Consider the following 12,877-nt stretch of genomic DNA (forward strand, 5'->3'; position numbering starts at 1 on the left):
AGACTGCCTTAAATAGTTCGCAAATCGGCCCGACAATGATCATAATTTGATTTCCGCATACGATCAATAAAAGCTATGCAATGTACTCCTATATGAAGAACCCAATTCGCCAGTGCGGTCCAGCGCTGTTCTGTGCACTCCACAAACTCTTTTGGCGAGACAGCGCGCAGGCCGACAGCGTTCAGGCCGACAGCGTGCTCAGGAAAACGGACACTGTTCGCAAGTACTGACGTCTCTGACCGCACCAACTCCCGCCTATTCCAGACATGTAAACCCGCATTTATGTTCTACGTACTATCAGCAACAAGTGAACCGCGAATGGCATAAATGAAACGTGAAGACGCTAAAACGAAGATGATACTGACAGAGAGAAAATACAGAAAAGCTCCATTAACGTTTCCACACAGTGATCTTCGCGCCATCGAAGTGATAATCAAGCATGCTGATATTATTTCCTTGAACTGCTATATTCTTGTTTTGCTGTTCTTGTTGTAGATTTCTTGTTCGCGTTTTTTTGTTCTCATAGTACGTGCAGGTGCGGGAAGAACTAAGAGGACGCTGTAATTTTTTTAACCTATTCCCGCACTGATTGTGTGTGCATCCCAGACAACACCAAACATCCGTAGGAGGTCCCAAAAATGTACGCACGTCCCACATCCCTAATAGGACGTCCCTGGGACATCCGTATGAAGTCCGCACTGGGATTATCCCGGAAACAGTCGCGGCTCGAACGTTATACGGACATGACGTCCGTATAAAAGCAGCGGTGGGATCATGCCGAAAACACTCGCAGACCGGATGTTATAAGGAAGTGTTTATATTCATAGGGTCTGAATCGTGCAGATGGCCATACAATTCTCATGAGCGCTCGAGTGGCACGCTCCACTGTCCTTTTCCGACGTCTTTGGCTAGCGGGCTTGATACAGCTGTTCGGAACAAGTAAACAATAATCCATGCGATGTATAAGCGCAAGGTGTCACAAAGTAATGCATAACCCAGTACTTATTTTTTGAAAGAGCCAAAAAAAAAAAAACGTTAAAAGCAGGACGAAAATAAGCAATTCCAAAAGGGCCATTAGCTGAATACAGAGACCCTAAACTTTAAAACTTCGAAATTAGGGCAGGGCGACATATGTGAACCTGGCTCAAATAGTGTTACAGCTATCGAGGGTGTGCTTACACAATCTTCTCCTCCAAGCTCACAACATAACCACCTTGAAAGGTAAAAAAACGTAGCGCAAAGAGACGACGACACAGAAAGACAGACAACACGGCGCTATAACCACCTTGACGCCAACTGTAATTCCCGCCTTCCGCCCATAACAGCCACTGACGGACACCACAGCAAAAACAACTGGCCACCTGTTCGTGCTCTTAAAGCAGTAATCATAAAAATTAATAACACACATCCTTTTTTGCAGTTACTTTTTGTTTTATTTAGGATCACAGTTTTATTTTGCATAAAAAGGCTCTTTGCTCATTAGCTCAATGGCACCACCATCGTCATCGCACTACTGAAACAATTCAAGTTTTGCTTAGCTTGGTGGTTTGAGGCGTGTATTAGCCCGTTTTCCGTTTTTTGGACAAAATTTCAGGTAATAATTGACGTTCCTACTGTATGTTGGTTGCGTAACGAGTGTATTTTTTTCCAGCGGCGTGAAACACGGATGGCACATGCGGCAAGTGAAAGTAAGTGGCAGTCGGTAGTCCTTGCCTGGTGTGTGAGCCGTGTAGCGTGATTTCTAGCTTTTGAAGTAATTTTAGCGGCGGTATTAAAGTTCAGTGTCACTGGTGCTGGCTCAACATGAGCAGAAGCTTACTGGGGGCCAGTATATTAATCTGGTGACAGCATAATGGCTATGGTGCCGAGGAGTACTGCTTACAGGCGTGCACGCCGAGAGGCACGTCGTGATTATTGAGCTAATAGCGTCGGCTGCTGGCGATGGTGTTGCATACGACCCTTATTAGTCTGATCCGTGTGCTGCTGCAAAGCCGCAAGAGCAACTAGATCCTAGCTCGTCGCATGTTCCGTGCCTTCAACATTCGACTGAATGTGCGCCTAAAGTTCCTGTTTTAATATTGATTTGGTTTATTGGTTTGTTCGGGTTGGACGTCCCAAAGCAACTCAGGCTCTGAGGGAGGCCGTAGTGAAGGGCTTCGGAAATTTCTACCACCTGGGGTTCTTTAACGGGCACTGACATCGCACAGTACACGGGCCTCTAGAATTTCACCTCCAACGAAATTCGGCCGTCGCGGCGTGGATCGAACCCTCATCTTTCGGGACAGCAGCCGAGCGCAGTAACCACTGAGCCGGGGCGGGGTTGTTTTAATTTTGTATTCTGTTTATAACTGTTGCATGCGCACAGATTTTCTTTGATTGGTTTGTAACCTATAGATATATATAGTGTTGAAGAGAACTATTGCAATTTCATTTGAACTATATGTATTGTTTGGGCGTTTTGCATCCAAAAAATGAGGTCATGCATGTTTTTACATATGAATTTTTTGTTGGCAAGGGCCAAATCTGCCCCTGTGTCATATGGAGGACTTATAATGGAGGGCATATGCATGTTTAATTGTACCACCTAGATCGAGATACTTCACAACAGCATGCCAGCTGCCTTCAGTATGGTAAAAACTGACTATAGCAATAGAGTTCCCCACTGTTAACTTGAGAAATCCTGATTTTATTTTCTTGGTCTGATTTCGAACCTAATTCTGTTTTGATCTAGAGAAATCGCATGACTGTGCAAGATGGAGATACTGCAAGAGAAAAGACATCTCGCATTCTGCGAAGTATTCTAACATCTGAACTGGCTCCTAGCTACAGCTGGTATGGCGCCAAGGGAAGAACAGGCTCTGTGAGCTGAATATATGCAAAATCATGTGTAGTAAGTATTATTTGGAGGAAGCTATTTCAAATCTTAAAGGAGCACAGATATAAAATTTTAAACTCAAATAAGGGATCCGATCTGGGTCCTGGGCACAAAGGGTTTTACTATTCCAAATTCTCTGATTTCACTGATTCCACATGCCAAAAATCATTGACAGAGGAGCTGTTAGCCAATGCTGACATCAATCATCTGTATATGGACTGGTTGGCAGAGTCACTAGCAAAACATGGGGTAAGTCCTAACCATGCCATCACATGATGCCATAATGGACTCCAGCACTGTCATTTACCTGACAGAGACCAAAAGTACTCATATAAAACAGTTTAACTGTTCACACTGTGGACTAGATATTTAAGCTCATTTCCATGATTAATGGGCTTTTACGTCTCATTAAAAGCAGAAAAATGAACACCCCAAAACACTGTGTCTATATCCCTTTAAGACTTCGAATATAAATCAGATCACAGAATCAATATCTACATTAAGTGTTTATAATTGAATTTGTAGGTCTTGGTAGGATTGCGTCAAGACCAGTGATATTGCTTCGAAAAAAAAATGCCAAATTTTCTTTGTTTATTTTCAGTCTGCACATTCACGCACTTCACAACTAGCCACATGGATTTTCGTAGTCATCTGGTTCATTGACTCATTGCTGCAGTGCCATGAATGTTACCACAGGTTAGAACAAGCTAGAATTACAGCTTTCATAGTGTGCATTTGGGATTGTTTTCATACTGCCTGCACAAAAGGCATGGTCCAGCAATGGAATTGGTAATAAGATGTGTTGAAATATGCCATCCTTTGTTACTCAAGCCCATGCCCTTTGCCTGCTGGTTCAAAATTAATGAAATGCAGTAAAGTTTGGGTACAAAAATTTTTAGAGGTGAGATATATTTTTTTAATAAAAAATACATAACATGTATACTCTCATTCGTATATAGGTTGCCTAACCGACCAGCAGACCTCAACTCGGGCACAGCAAACTACGCTGAAATAAATCGAAAAGGCAGCCATGTCATTGTTTCAGCATGCAACTGAACGAGTAATGCGCAAGAAAACTGGCGAACACAGCTGTGCTCCTGAGCAAAACTGAATGGTGAGTGTGTTGCTAGTGTGCTACATATTTTGTTGATATTAACATCTTGGGTTGAGGATTTTTCATTCGAAACTGTTAATATTTTTCCTGTGACACTGTGCTGAGAGGTGATTGATTTTGAGAGAGCACAGAATTCTGTAGATTATTTCAATAGATACTGTGAAAACTTCTGCATATCAGCCTGTGTAGTTAGGTAGAATCATGAAATGTATCTTTAAGTTAACTTGGGTATTCGTAGCCTGCTAAGTCCTCACGCACCTCTCTTTACTTGGCCGTCTGTTTGTGGTGGTTTTACTCCTGGAAGTATGTACATTTACTTGTGCAAGGATTAATTCCTTGCCGCAAGTACCATTTGGTGCCAACACCATGTGAAGGTGCTGAAATTTGAATATTGTGCTGCAAGTTTTTTTTTTTTTTTTCAAATGCAGTCAGTGATTTAAAAAAAGGTGAACTGAAAGAAGTGTCTATATGTATTGGGTCTTTTTTGTCTTCCTTCCAGCAAGGCAGCCTATTTCAGCATTGGCCCAGGTGGCAGGATTTCTGCTTTATATGTATACATGACTCTTCTTTTCGATGATGCTATAGCAGAACCGAAAAGAAGCCAAGCAATATCTTGAAAACGTGTCACTTTATTGATACCTTGCAGTTGTAGTTTACTTAAGTGTCTAGAAATGCGATGCTTTGTGCATGAACAATTTTTTTTTCTCTGACCAAGCTGGGCATTTTGTTGCCCTTCTGAAATTTGCTTGTATCGAGCTATACTTGCTGTTTTGGTCTCTAGTCCCACTATGCTTGTGTAAATTTGTTCCTGACTGCTACTACTAGAGTTATTTTTCACCCCCATAGTGCGTTTGCATTGCTGTTCCAGCAAAAAAGAGAGGATATGTGGATTTTAATGACTTTTATTGTCTATGTAAGAGACGACCATAGTTCCTGTGGCTTGTAGTGGTCTTATAACTTGTTAATGTTAATATCGTACTATATGCAGCGTGTTCTAGATTTTTTTCTTCTGGCCGTGCTAGTTGCCTTAAAGGGTCAGTCTATTCACTGAGATGAGTGTATAAATAATGGCATATTCTGGTAGTTGGCACCCTATAACATCAATAACGAGGGAACTGCTCCCGGTTTAGGCAGGAATTTATATTTTATTTCGGCGTTAAAAGTCGCGTAAAAATGCATGGTGGCGACCCCAAACGTTCATTTTGTTCAAGAAGGTGGCAGTCTTTTTTTGTAGAAGCATAAGTGAATATACTACATACCGTTTGTGTGCCCCAATGTCAGAGAAACGCACGTTTTGTTCTAGTAAACTTTAGAAGGTGTACCGCTCGCTTTTTCTGTAAATCACATGAATATTTATAGCTACACGTACGCAAAACGCAGACACATTCCCACTTCTAGTTCAGCGTATGCTAGCAGAGACGCAAAAATAAACTCAGCCTATAGTGGCGCCATCTGGTTGTCAGGACGGGAACCGTTGCTGTAAACAAACCGACTCTCCACTTAAGCCTAGGAGCGGCAGAATCGTCACTCTAATAATTAAAATAAAGCAAATTTATCTTTTATATGTTTCCTTATAGGCGAGATGAGACGAAGTAAAAGACCGGCGCCCCATTTATGGCCAGTGAACGCACTGAAAAAGGCAGCAACAATGAGAATTCAGTCCGAAGCGAGAGGTCCGGCTTCGACGGGCGCCGCCATGTTTGTCGCCGCGCGGCGGAAATCCAGATGGTTGCCAGATCAGACTACCATCTCATACAGATGTGTTCCCACATCAATAAATTCTATTTTAAAATGTTCTACCGCACTTCTTGGCACCACAGCTGGCTAAACGGTAATTTGAGTAAAGAGCTATTGGTTGCCGCAAAGAAAATATGGTCAATAAAGTTCAGTAGACTGACCCTTTAAAGCCCATCTACTCCTTATGCACACTTATAAGTGCTTTTTATTTCTAGTCTTGTGCTTGCTGAAATGTTAGTCTGAATGGTAGTGCTTGTGTCAATATTTTAACCTCTGATCTGTGTGCATGTATTGCTGTTATAGCAAAAAAAGGCTCATTTGTGATTTAATAATCTTTATTGTTTTGAGTGAGACAAGCATAGTTCCTGTACCTTGTAGCAGTCAGACAACATGTCTTATTTTAGTCATTCGACATGCAGCTTGACTGAAATGTTTATCTTGCCTTGTTGTTGTTGTTTATGTCGGCTAATTGCCTTGAAGGCCACCTACTACTTATGCACAGCTATATACCTGCTTTTGTCTCTAGTTGCATGCTTGCTGAAATTTGATCCTGACAGATAGTGCTTATGTTAATATTTTAATCTCTCTGTGTAGTTGGGTTGTATTACTGTTATAGCAAGAAAGGGTCATTTGTGTTTTAAGAACATTGATTATTCTAAATAAGACAATAGTTCCTATACCTTACTGCAGTCACATAATGTGACTCATTTTATCTATGCTACGTGCAGTGTGATCGAGATTTTTTCACCTCTGCTGCGTATGCTTGTATTGTTGTTTCAGTAAAAAAAAGTTGCATTTGTGTTTTTAGTTTGGTTTTTTGGCGTTTTACATCCCAAAGCGACCCAGGCTATAAGGGATGCCATAGTGGAGGGCTCCAGATAATTTCGACTACCTGGGGTCCTCTAGCATGCACTGACATCGCACAGTACACTGGCCTCTCAACTTCTCGCCTCCTTCGAAATGGGACTGCCGTGGCTGGGATCGAACCTGCGTCTTTTGGGTCAGCAGCCGAGCACCATATGACCAGTGAGGCACTGAGTGGCATATTTGTGTTTTGTTGCGTTCATTATTTGTAAGACAGTCATGTAATATTTATGCCTTATAGTATGCCGCTACTGTTTGTTTTAATGTTTTTTGCAGTGCAATTAATATTTTTTTTCTGACCAAGATAATCATCCTGAAGCCTGTTTAGACCTTACATGACTTATATGTATATACCTGCTGTTTTAGCCGTATAGTTATTTTGCATCTCTCTATTTTGCAACTGTGCATCTGGGGTTGGCTTGGCTACTTATTGTATTGGAATCCTACTGCTTCAAGTTTGAAAATGTGATAATTTTGGCTAATACTAACCACACAAGGTAAACAAAATTAATGAAGCCTATTACACACACTGCGAAGGAAGGTCTACGTGCACACCATCCATGACCTTGCTCTCAATAACGAGAAATGCCTGAGAGGAGCTGTTAAAGCTGTGTTAGTGCTTCCTTTATGTGAGTTGTTCTGTTTCATGTGCTGTTATTAAAAACAAAATTAAGCTGTGAATCAGCATTCGGCCTGATCATGCCCCATATATTTGAATAAAACTATTTTAGCCAAAGCTTTGTGTTTTAAATCACTGTGCAGCATAATCCAGGCCTGTGTTCTAACTTTGTGTCGTTTTTACTATAGCATCGCTCTCGGCCATATGCAATTGGCCGAAATGCCAGAAGCTGAAGCTGGTTCTGTTGCGGCTATGAGGCACTGCTTCTGCTTCTGGTATTTTGGTCAGTCATGCGTGACCAGTTTCGACACTTTTGAAAAGGACACGAGGTTATATTGGGTCCTGGCCAAGGAAAAAATAAAAATAGTAACATCCTATTGCAGTCCTGTGAAGGTCCCAAAAATGTACTCGTCAGACATCCGAAGGACTTCTTTCGGCGTTTCACTTCGGATGTTTTCAGGATTTTTTCGGGACATCCGCGGGATGTGCGTAAAGTCCTGCCGCGGACTTCCCAAAGACGTCCTTAGGATGTAGGTGTGTTGTCTGGGATACGAGGTATTTCATGGAAGGTGATCACTAATTTTTTTAAAACATAGAGTTTTTGAGGTAAAGAGAAGCTTTTTGCGGCATAGTAATACCAGTGCTGGCGAACGTCAAAAAAACAGGCTAATCATGTCAACTAGTAAAATGATTAACTAAGTTCTAATAGTTAACTTTTTAACTATTACGATAGGCACCTGAAGCAATTAGAGATTTGCAGCCGGCCTTTAGTAATAGTCATATCAGTTTTTAGAATTTCGAAAACGTGATTACCCTCTCCGCTGTGGCTCGACAAAATCTGGCTGCATCGTGCGAAAATACATGCGCTTTCGAGAAGCTTGCAGGCAAAGCAACCCCTCCAGTGCACGTAGCTAGTCGAAATAGCCAAATTTGGTCGAGTCACAGTTACGAGGGTAATCGCGCTTTCTAAATTCTAAAAACTGATATGGCTATTACTAACGACCGGCTACAAATCTCTAATTGCAATCAATTGCATATATCTGTAATAGGTTTGGTTGGTTTATGGTGTTTAACGTCCCAAAGCGACTAAGGCTATGAGAGACGCCGTAGTGGAGGGCTTCGGAAATTTCGACCACCTGGGGTTCTTTAACGTGCACTGACATCGCACAGTACACGGGCCTCTAGAATTTCTCCTCCAAAGAAATTCTAGCCGCCGCGGCCGGGATCGAACCCGCGTCTTTCGGGTCAGCAGCCTAGCACCATAACCGCTGAGCCACCGCGGCGGCTACATATATCTGTAATAGTTAAAAAAGTTAAATATTATAATTTACTACGAATTTACTACGTAATAACATGATTCGCCTCTTTTTTGACGTCCGCCATGGTATTACTATTCCGCAAAAAGCTTCTGTTTACCTCAGAAACCCCATTTCCTTACGTAAAAATCCCTTTTTTAAAAAATCTATGATCACCTTCCCTGAAACACGTGGTATTTATATACCTATATAAATATATAGGACCCTTCGTTTTCGGGTAAAACACGTATTTACATGATTCTTGCACCCCAAACATGTTCTTAAGTATCCGGTCCAAGCCGACATCTACCCGAAAATGCGCTTGCTAAATAATGCGTAGTTTTAAGTTCCACAGAGCTGAAGACACTGCACGAAAATAAGCGGATATCCTTTGCTTATTACAGAGGGATGCTTTCAGTTACCTTATAATTTTAAAACTCTTTTAACACTTCAAATTTATGACGCAGCTTATCGCCAGTATATGTTCGAAAAATACGTTCCAGAAGCGAGAGGCCAACCACTAATAACCACGCGACTTATTTGCACCATCGTATCAAGCGCCTAACGATAACGATCGACGTCCTGCTTCTTCGTTCGCGTACGGTTAAAATGGATGTTGTAATAAATAACTTGTAAACTTATAAACTGTAAAAAATGTGAAAAACAAAAAATACCTGATTTCACAAACAGTTTTTAACGCATATTATACTTCGTTATTCTCTATGAAAATATTTAGCATAAAGTACATAATACTTTGTCGCGCACAAAAACGAGCGCTAATACAAAATTTTATTTTGTTACAGAAAATGTGCAAACCCGATTGGGGCCCGAATTTGAACTAAAAAAATATCACAAATTTAAACGGAGCAAAGGACATACGAAAATACGGGGATATTGACTAGCAGACTGGTTCACTGATATTGAATAGTTAACGTTTTAAGCATATACTGTTAGGCTCCTTAATTATTGTGAGGCGTTTGGCCCACCGTAAGTGTAATACTCATATCAGTTTTTAGAATTTCGAAAACGCGGTTACCCTCGGCTCTGTGACCCAACAAATGTTTCGTTCATCGCGTAAACTACGACGCGTCATGCATGCAGGAATAGAAAGTGCCGTACGCCATACCGAAAGTCGCCTTGTACGGCGTCGAGACTTTCGACAGTGCCGCGTAAGGATCGTTCTCTGCGTCAACAAACGTCGCTTGCCCCATTTTCGAATGATACGAATTCGTAAAATTGCCCGGTGGAAGCACTTTATCTACAATGCGCAGAATGTCCGATGTTCCGAGCCAAAATACATGCGCTTTCGAGAAGCAGTCAGGCAAAGGAACCTCTCCAGTGCACGTAACTCGCCGAAAGCCCAAATTTGTTGGGTCACAGCGCCGAGGGTAACCGCGCTTTCGAAATTCTAAAAACTTATATATTACTTACGGTGGGCTACAAGCCTCTCAATAATTAAGGAGCCTAACAGTAATAGTTAAAAAGTTAACTGTTCAATATTAGTTGACCAGCCTGCTAATTAGCCCGTCTTAGCTGCAGTATTGTGACGTACTACACCGCTGATAATGCTATGCCGAAAAAAGCGCTCTAACTCGAAAAGCCTATTTGTAAAAATTGCTGAAAATCTTAGGTGAAACAAACTGCATACATTACACACAACTCGTAGTGAGATTTCCCGCCGTCGGCAGGACGGTGAAGCACATCTGACCCCACCATATACAGGGCTGGGATGATCTCGATACCGATACCCGATACCAACAAAAATTGTATTTCTGATGTCGATGCAAGATATCGAAACAAAATTGATTTACGATACAGATACTCGGTACTATACCGTCGAAACTTCGATAAACCATTGAAATTGCCAATATTAATAAAGCTGTAATATGATTTGCTAAGTTAAGGAATGTCTGCGTGATTCCTGTAATTTTTAGTGTATTTGATATAGTGCACTGTGTTTGAAAGGGTTGAAACGAATCCGGACGCACGGATTTCTCTAATTACTTTAAGCGCCACTGTCGGGCGCGGCTGGTTTCGTTAAAACTTTAGCATTGGAATGAAGCCATGGTGGCGTTGAAACAATCGCTTCCATATTAGGCAAAACACATCTCGCTAATCTCTGTTGTTTTGACGTTTTTTGCCTCGCCGTGCAAATGAAGAAATCCTTTGTAAACAGGACCACACGAGTGCGTTGCCGTGTTGTATTTGATAAAGGTGGCTTTCAACGCGATAGCGTTTATTAGGAATCCCGTTCAGCGGAGAAATCGTCGTAGTTGGCGTTAGCATGCCGAGAAAATCTGGACTGGTCGAAAGGGCCGTCATGTAACCCCCACAACGATCACATGACGTTGAATGATGACGTCACTACAGAATTTTTCACTGGTCTACAGAGCCATGACGTCATTCCACCACCATTACGTCCTCTGAAAGAAAGCAGTTGCGCTGAAAGGAAAAACGGTCAAGCCCTGTCCTTTCTTGCTGTCGCTCCCCTCTATACTTCTCCTCACTATCCTCTCCCTTTCCCTTTCGTTTCCGCCGGCTGCAGCTCGGGTGCTTAAGATATTAGATAGCAATTGCCGCGGCCGGCAACACTCTTTTGCTTCACTTTTTTTTTTTTTTTTAATAAACCACTACCACCACCACCACACTCGAATCGCTGCCCCTTGAGTTGAGAGGTGAGCGTGCGCGCTACCTTTCGACCCCTGATTTTTTTTTTATTGCCTTAAAAGGCGTGGTAATACAATGCAATACAGTTCAGGTGTTTACAACACTGCAGCACCTTTGCTCGCAGTGAAGATACCAACTCTTTCAGATGTGTTAATTTTAGCGAGTTCAGAGAGAGAGAATAAACTTTTATTGTATAAAAGGAGACCGGAGCGACTTGTGAGTGTGGTCTTCAGTCCAGGACTTCAATAGCTTCTGCTGGCGCTTTGGCGATGGCGACTAGCACCTCCTGGTCTCCCAGGGTGCAGCGGGTCGGCGGCACTTCCCACTGCTCCAGCGCCACGTTGGGCGGCTTTAAAGCTGTGCATGTCCATGCAATGTGTGCGAATGTATAGGAATATCACCACTCCAGGGACATGTATCTGCGTATAACGTTGAGCGAATGCGGTGTTGTAGGTGGTGGAGATTGGGGAAAGTGAGCGTTTGGATGCGTCTTAGTTGGTAGGAGTCCGCCGGGGAAATTTCTTATGTGGCGCGGGGTAGAGACGCCTATTTAGGTGGAGGTTCTCTAGGCGGGTTCGAAACAGCAATACACTTTCATCATCGCGCTCTCTCTCTTCCTTCCTCACATCATTGATTTTTAAAAGTTCGTTCGACTTGGTTAAAGAGAGGCCCTGTGAGAAATAAAAATGAAAATTAGAAAATAATAAAATAAACAAAATAAAGAACAGCGTCCGTTTCAGTGAAGTGGTATGCAAGGAAGACCCCAGGCCGCTGAAGGGACCCATTGACGCTGTCGTGTCATATCTTTAAGGAGGGGCTTAAGTGTCCCCCGATTGTTTATCAACGGATAAGAGTGAAGCATAGCCGCATCGACTCGAGTATCCCCGAGGTATAATTAAAGGGGCGCTAATAAAGTTGCGGTATGCCTGGGATGTTTAACTCTTTCGCTACCGCGCCATAGGCCATCGATCGCATATGATCGATTCAAATCGCCCGCACAAAAAAGCTCATTTTGGAGAGTCGTGTATGCGCTCCGCCATCTAGCTAGCGAGCTCAACAACTGCTCTTTCGATTGCAGCCTTGGTTTCAGTGTTTTGAGATGAGGGGGCGCCGTGAAAAATAAAACTTTGAACGGCCGCAGCGGCGTCAGCCGGAGAAAATGGCGTCCGCGTTGCCGTGCGCTCCTCGAAAACGAAAGCTGACACCGAGTACGTCGGCCGGTTTCGGTTTCGTTTTTTGCGACGAAAGCAGCGGTTATTAGTCGGGCAACAATGTACAAGCGTTGGATTTCGGTTTCGACAGCGAGACTTCGCCTCGGGAGCCTGGAACGTCAGCGCGTACTTGCATGTAAGTTCTGTTTTCGTTCGCTGTGGGTTTTCTGCGGTTGATACGGTTTGTAATTGATGAGAGTGGTTTATTTTTGTGCTTCAGGGTCTTGACAACATATGGCGAAGGCAGTTTGCCAAATGCTCAAGGTCGCGTCGCGTTTTTCAACCAAGACGACAGCTAGGTGTCCATATCGGCACATCGCTGCGGAGCGGCGCTCGGAGATTAGCTCGACTTCTCGACTTTTTTTTGATGCTCTTCACGGCGGAAATTATGAAGACCGTGTGCAGAAACACTAATAAGTATGCATGGATGAAGATTTTCAGCAAGTTCGGCATGACGGCTCATGGGAAGACGTGAATCTGTTGGAGATGCTGATG

The 12,877-nt window shown here is 42.7% G+C and overlaps 1 protein-coding gene and 1 long non-coding RNA gene across 3 annotated transcripts in view; one reads left to right on the plus strand and one right to left on the minus strand.

Moving 5' to 3' along the window:
- LOC149350138 (deoxynucleotidyltransferase terminal-interacting protein 1) overlaps positions 1-12,877 on the minus strand; it is a 280,102-nt gene that overhangs the window by 223,591 nt on the left and 43,634 nt on the right. The window contains exon 2 of one of the 2 annotated variants that reach the window (XM_089579106.1): positions 8,430-8,494. The exons of the other annotated variant lie outside the window; for it this stretch is intronic. The gene's annotated coding sequence lies outside the window, so the exon portion shown is untranslated. Of the gene's footprint in view, positions 1-8,429; positions 8,495-12,877 lie in introns of those variants that run through there. 2 annotated transcript variants of the gene reach the window in all.
- Positions 628-7,279, plus strand: LOC149350147 (uncharacterized). The gene is made up of 5 exons (XR_016290242.1): positions 628-1,594; positions 1,652-1,688; positions 2,732-2,890; positions 3,477-3,571; positions 3,835-7,279. It is a non-coding gene; the product is annotated as an uncharacterized LOC149350147 (long non-coding RNA).

This window comes from Amblyomma mixtum, chromosome 3, assembly GCF_055824585.1.
Source record: "Amblyomma mixtum isolate Tamu chromosome 3, ASM5582458v1, whole genome shotgun sequence".
In the NCBI taxonomy this organism is placed as follows: Eukaryota; Metazoa; Arthropoda; class Arachnida; order Ixodida; family Ixodidae; genus Amblyomma; species Amblyomma mixtum.